This window comes from Myotis lucifugus, unplaced genomic scaffold (genome assembly GCF_000147115.1).
Source record: "Myotis lucifugus unplaced genomic scaffold, Myoluc2.0 scaffold_246, whole genome shotgun sequence".
Classification (NCBI taxonomy): Eukaryota; Metazoa; Chordata; class Mammalia; order Chiroptera; family Vespertilionidae; genus Myotis; species Myotis lucifugus.
The window spans coordinates 1,123,897-1,130,926 of record NW_005871294.1 but is presented as its reverse complement, the minus strand read 5'-3'; positions in this window follow the sequence as shown (position 1 = coordinate 1,130,926).

The following is a 7,030-nucleotide window of genomic DNA, read 5'->3' as shown; positions in this document are numbered from 1 at the left end:
GCTGCGGCTGGGGGGGCTAGGCACCCAGTACGTTCTGTGTGTCCTGGGGGTGCGGCGGGAAGCCCTCTGTCCCCCGAAATGCAGTACACTCTCGGACTGGGGCAGTAGCTTCCCTAGAAGAGGGGGGCTGTCTTTTTATGATTAGTGTTTTCAGGTGAGCGTGTGAGGGGGGAAAGAAAGGTGGTTTGTCTGTGTCCCCTCTCGTCCTCCCATCAGAACCATCCCCGCGCCGGCTGGAACTGCCCCAGAGGGCAGAGTGACCTGCACTTAGTGGATTGGACCTTTCTTTTTTGGGGGTGCGGGTGGGGGTGGGGGAGGGGGAGGGGGAGCAGCCTGTCATGCCCGGGGCAGCCCGGTGACCTGACATTTGGAGGGTTTGATGGGCTTCGGCCGAGTGCAGTTCCAACTTTGCATTCCAGTGGGCGGCAGTGGAGAATGGGGTGGTAAACAAGGGTCGCTGCTTTTTTTTTTCTCTCGCCTTTATCCACTTGAAGGAACTTGGGTTTAGCCCCCCTTTGTCCTCATTCTCTCTTTACTTCTGTGGTGTTTCCAAATGCCCTTTGTCCTCACCCTGCCCCCAACTTTCAGGCTTGTTGTTGTTGTTGTTTTGTTCCTGCGTGCAGACATACTCGCAGAGGGTGGACCTTAATGTGGGGAGACTGAGCGTTCCCCACTTTAGGGAGACGAAATTGGAACCTTTCAGGTGGCTAACTCACTAGCAAAGGGGTGGTCTCACGGATTGCAGGTGTCATCGCAGGTGAGCCGGTTTTCTGGAGTAGATAGTGACCCATGCACATTGTTTCCATTGTTTCCTATGACTTTAGGACTTTCTTGAATTTGCTGTTTTGTTGTTGTTTTTTTAATTCCGTGGTAGATAACTTGGAAATACTGAGGTTGTTGTTTTTCTATTTTGTTGAATTTCTTACTATTTTTGAAGGGACGAATCACACATTGAAGGTTGAACGTTTTAAGTGGTGGGTACAGAGATCGAGGGAAATGAGTGTTTTAGGAATCTGTTTAGTTTTTTTTTTATTTCCAAAATTAAGTAAAATAAAGCAGTGAGTCAGTCGTTTGTTTTGAAGGGAGGTGCGATCTTGGCAAAAGTTTTAAATGAGTATCTTAAGTCATGTAGTTATGTGTATTTTTAGGACTACCCAATTACTTTTGTTTTTTACCCTTATAAAGGTGGAAGACTCAGATTCAGGCTTGAAATTGGGTCAACTTTGTAGAAAAATGTGGCTAATTGATAGGGGAATGTTTAATATTCATGCCTGTAATAGTTACCGAATACCCAATAAAAGCACATTTTTAGAAAACTGTGTAAAAGCAGTACCAACTGTTTGCCTTTTGTGGTCACCACACTATACTTTTTTCAGATGCAAACATTTAAAATCACTAAATAAACATACAAGTTTTTAATTGAGGAATATTCTCTTGTCAAGTATACATTTCATTTACAGATACTGGAAAAATTAGTTGCACAAAATGGAATTTATATAACTTCTAGCGGAGCATTATTTAGCAAATTTTACTGGCCAAATTTAGTGGAGTAAAGTTTATTTCCAAAAAAGGATTGTTTCCCCAAAAATATCATTGATAGTCAAGGTAAATGTGCACTAGTTAGAATAACCTCACTCCAATGGAATTTGTTAAAAAAAAAATTAAGTGTTTTCAAATTGTAGTATTTTTGCTTAACTGTGAAAGGAGTGTAGAGAGCTCTCTCAGTTTGGAATAGGTAGTATATAAAGGGGACTTCCTGTAGCATATACTGATTTAAATTAAATGGTTTTTAATTTTAGTCTTATTTAAAAAGAATGGTTTAATCTCCAGTTTTATTGTTAGGTTTCTTTATCTTTGTGTGTTTTTACCTTTAATTGTGACATTAAAATTTATGAAAATTCTTAAAACAGATTTTATGTTTTAGTCTTGTGTGAGAATTTTGTTCAATTTCATTTTCTTCCACTTTTTTCTTTATTGTATGGCCTTTTATCCCAAAATCCTTCACTGGAAACAGGCAAATTTATGGTCATGCTAGTGATAAGTTTTAAACCATTGTTTTTTATTTCATTGCTTTTGTCTTAAAACAAGGCTTTTAGTGTGTTCCATTACAGTTGCAGTTAAAAGTTGGCAAAGTCCGGCCGGTGTGGCTCAATGGTTGAGAGTCGACCTGTGAACCAGGAGGTCATGGTTCCATTCTTGTCAGGGCACATGTGGTGTTGCGGACTCAATCCCCAATGTGGGCTGTGCAGGAGGCAGCTGATCAGTGATTCTCATAATTGATGTTTCTATCTCTTTCTTCCTCTTCCTTCCGCTCAGAAATCAATAAGATAGCCTGCGTATGCAAATTAACCGCCGTTTTTGTTGGGTTAATTTGCATAGTCACTCTGATTGGCTGGTGGGCATAGCAGAGTGACACTAATTTGCATGTTTCTCTTTTATTAGTGTAGATATGTTATATATATATATATTTCAGAGGCCTCCTGCATGCCCCACACTGGGGATCGAGCTCACAATCCTGGTGTGTGCCCTGACTGGATTCGAACCGTGACCTCCTGGTTCATAGGTCGACACTTAATCACTGAGCCACGCCGGTTAGGCAAAAAATATATATTTTTAAAAATAAAGTACAGCAGTGAACTCTTTGTAGTTTTGATTTCTTTCAGTAATCTGATTGAGGGCATAAAATATAGGTGTGTTCCATTTTTACAACACTCTACAAACTGATAACTTAGAAAGTATTTGTTATATTCTAAAAGTTTTCCTTAATAGGAGCTATTTAATTTAATTTTATTGATTTCAGAGAGGAAGGGAGAGGAGATAGAAACATCAATGATGACAGAGAATCATTGATTGGCTGCCTCCTGCACGCCCCCTACTGGGGATTGAGCCCTCAACCCGGGCATGTACCCTTGACCAGAATTGAACCCGGGACTCTTCAGTCTGCAGGCCGATTCTCTATCCACTGAGCAAAACCGGCTAGGGCAACAGGAGCTTCTTTTTCAGATTTAACAATGATTTATATTAAAGAAACTTCAATAATTTTTTAAAATAAAGGGTTGCATAATTTTCATTTGTTCTAGCAGAAATGAATCTGTTTTCTGCACTCCTCCCCCCAAAAAAACACATCCTAAAACTCCAAAGTTAATATTTGGCCTGGTGATGTCCTTCAGATTATGGAATACTCTTATTATATGACTCTAATTCTTTTTTTTAAATATATTTTTATTTCAGAGAGGAAGGGAGAGGGAGGGAGATAGAAACATCAGTGATGAGAGATTGGCTGCCTCCTGCACACCCCACACTGGGGATCGAGCCCACAACCTGGGCATGTGCCCTGACTGGGAATCGAACCCTGACCTCCTGGTTCATATATCGACACTCAACCACTGAGCCACACCAGCCGGGCTGACTCTGTAATTCTTAATATGTAGTTGAAACAATTCTTTTAAGGAAGTGATTTTTAGTCTTTCTGGTATATGGATCCTTTTGTGAAATTGAAGTTTCTCTGGAATAAATAGATACATGTAAACTAGTTTCTATGCATTTTCAGAGGCTTAACTGATAAGTTAATCCCTTTTTTTAGGGGATTTGATAGGTAACTAACAACAGTTTTAAAAATTATAAAAGTAATGCTATTTTAAAAACAATTGTATGATGAGTTAGTTAAAATTTCTTTTTTAATTTTTCTTCAATCACTTTGAGAATACCTCATTAGAGCTTTTACCTTTTCTGGAAGTTGAAATGGTCTTTAAGTGGAACTAAGGGCAACAATTGTAAATTGAAACATAGTTAATGTCCAATGATTTTTTTTGGCACTAAATGTAATTTTAGTGTTGTTCTCCCCCCCACCCCCCACCCCCCGCCCAGTGCAAATATAGCACCTCAGTATTTTATAGATGATGCTTTTACAGTATCACGTTGATTCCAAGATGCATATTTATCTAGTTTTTAACTTCTCTGAAATTGGGTTATGTCTAGAAGCCACAAAGTCATACAGTTGCCATCAGTCTGGTGGCACTTGTGACCTAATTGTGAGAGAACACTGCATTAAAATCTTCTGATATTTTCATTTTTTTTCTTTTCTTTTTTTTAAAAAAAATATTATTATTGATTTTAGAGAGAGAGGAATGGAGAGGGAGAGATAGACACATCGATGAGAGTGAAAAATCACTGATGGACTGCCTCCTGCATGCCCCCTACTAGGATTGAGCCTGCAGCCTGGGCATGTGCCCTTGACTGGAATCGAATCTGGGACCCTTCAGTCCACAGGCCGATGCTCTATCCACCAAGCCAAACCAGCTAGGGCTCATTTTTCTTATTGATTTTAAAGGGAGAAAGAGGGAGAGAGAGAGAGAGAGACAGAGAGACACATTGATTTGTTGTTCTACTTATCCATGCATCATTCATAGATTTCTTCTTGTATGTGCCCTGACAAGGGCTTGAACCCAAAACCTTGGTGCATCTTGAGGGTGGTCCAACCAATTAAGTGCCCCGGCCGGGACTTCTGATAATTTTTTTTAAAAAAATATACTTTATTGATCTTTTACAGAAAGGAAGGGAGAGGGATAGAGAGTTAGAAACATCGATCAGCTTGCCCTGACCTGTTTGGCTCAGTGGATAGAGCATTGGCCTGCGGACTGGAGGGTCCTGGGTTCGATTCCAGTCAGGGGCATGTGCCTTGGTTGCGGGCACATCCCCAGTGGGGGGTGTGCAGGAGGCAGCTGATCGATGCTTCTCTCTCATCGATGTTTCTGGCTCTCTGTCCCTCTTCCTTCTTCTCTGTAAAGAATCAATAAAATATTAAAAAAAAAAAAAAAAAGAAAGAAAGAAAGAAACATCGATCAGCTTCCTCCTGCACATCCCCTACTGGGAAAGTGCCCGCAACCAAGGTACATGCCCTTGACTGGAATCGAACCTGAGATCCTTCAGTCCACAGGCCGACGCTCTATCCACTGAGCCAAACGAGTTAGGGCTGATAATTTTTTAAAAATGCTAGCATCAGTACTTAAATTTGATAATAAGGGTTCTTATAATATTTTTTTTTTAATAAGAGAAAGTTTGTTTAGAAAGTCACAGAGGTAGAAGAAATGGGCTCAGGAAAGAAGTTATAGAGGCAAAAGAAGGGTTGTAGCTTAGGAGAGAGAAGAAAAGGTAACGTGCCTATTCCCCTCCTCTTCCCCTAAGTGGGAAGATTCCCTAAGTGGGGAAGAGGAGGGGAATAGGAAAGGCGAGGGTTTGCTCTTGAGAGGGAGAACGCCAATAAGGATTATTCTTGAACAAAGGATTTGGGCCTTAATACTTTCTTTGCAGCATGTTAATTCCTGTTTCAGAGATTTGTGTTAGTAAACAGTATTTATTTTTAAAATATATTTTATTGATTTCAGAGCTGAAAGCGGGGAGAGAGAGAGAGAAAGAGAAGCATCAATGATAGAATCATTGATTGGCTGCCTCCTGCATGCCCCACACTGGGGATTGAGCCTGAAACTTGGGCTTGTGCCCTGACCAGAATTGAACTGTGACTTACTGGTTCATAGGTTGATGCTCAACCACTGAGCCATGCTGGCTGAGCTAGATTGTTTTAAAGTAAATCTCAGACAACGTATCCTTTCATCCCTAAATGCTGAAGTCCCTAAAAGATAAGGACTTTAGTCTTACACTTGCTAAATAAATATTAACTCTTTCATATTATCGAACTAGGGGCCCAGTACATGAATTCGTGCACCTTGAAAGGAACTGTGGTCCGGGAGGCTGCAGTAGGCACAGGGGTGGGTCTTGGCCCATCCTCTGCGCCCCCGCCTGGCCCCTGGTCTCCTGTCTGCTGGAAGCCCTGCACCCGGCACCGCTGAGCGATTGGGGCCAGCGCCAGCAGTGGATGTGAGTGGCGGCTGCTGTCCCGATCGCCCCTCAGGAGCAGAGGGAGGTAGAGAAGCCCTCAGGGGCAATTAGGGCTGGCAGCTGCTGCTCACTTGCTGATGGTGCCAAGCGATCGAGACCGGCGCTGGGCACCAGCAGTGGGTGCGAGCGGCGGCTCCGGTGCTGGCTGCGGGTTCAAGCAGGGCCGGCGCTGGCAGTGGGTGCAAGTGGTGGCTCTGGCACTGGCAGCGGGTGCAAGCGGCGACTGCCGGCCCTGATCTCCCCTCAGGAGCAGGGGGAGGTGGAGAAGCTCTGAGGGGTGATTGGGGCTGGCAGCCACCGTTTGCACCCGCTGACAGCACCGAGCGATCGAGCGGTGGCTCTGGCGCCAGTGGGTGCGAGCGGTGGCGCTGGCACCGGCAGCAGGTGCAGTGCCGGACAGGACCGCAGTGCGCGGGAGCAAAGAATTTTCAGTAACCACCAGAGGCTCGCCCCAATGGCAGCGACCAGCACCCCGCCTTGGTCTGGCACTCCCACTCACCTCCACCATCCCGCTGTGGCCGACGCCTGCCATGTTCTGCGCACGCCCTCTGGTGGTCAGCGTACATCATAGCGACCAGTTTAGTTGTTCCGCCATTTGGTCTATTTGCATATTAGCCTTTTATTATATAGGATACCCCATTGGTGTTTAGATCTACAGTTGTCTCATAGATACACTTTTAGTTTGAATCAGGATCCAAAATGAGGCTCACAATTGCATTTAGTTGATATGCCTCTTGAGACTTTCTTAATTGATAGATTTCCCGTTCTCCCTTTTAAAACAATTTAAAAAACCCAGCTTTATTGAAATATAATTCACATGCCATATAATCCATCCATTTAAATGTACAACTCAGAGTTTTATAGTATACTAGAGGCCCGGTGCACGAAATTTATGCGGGGGGGGGGGCCCTCAGCCCATTGTATGGACATTTGGGTTTTTCCTCTCCAATCTGGGACCCCTTGGGGGATGTCCAACTGCCAGTTTAGGCCCGAACCTGGGGATCCTAAACAGGCAGTCGGACATCCCTCTCACAATCCTGGGACCGCTGGCTCCTAATTGCTCCCCTGCTGGCCTGGTCACCCCTAACTGGCCCCCCGCCCCGCCGGCCTGGTCACCCCCGACTGCCCCCTCCCA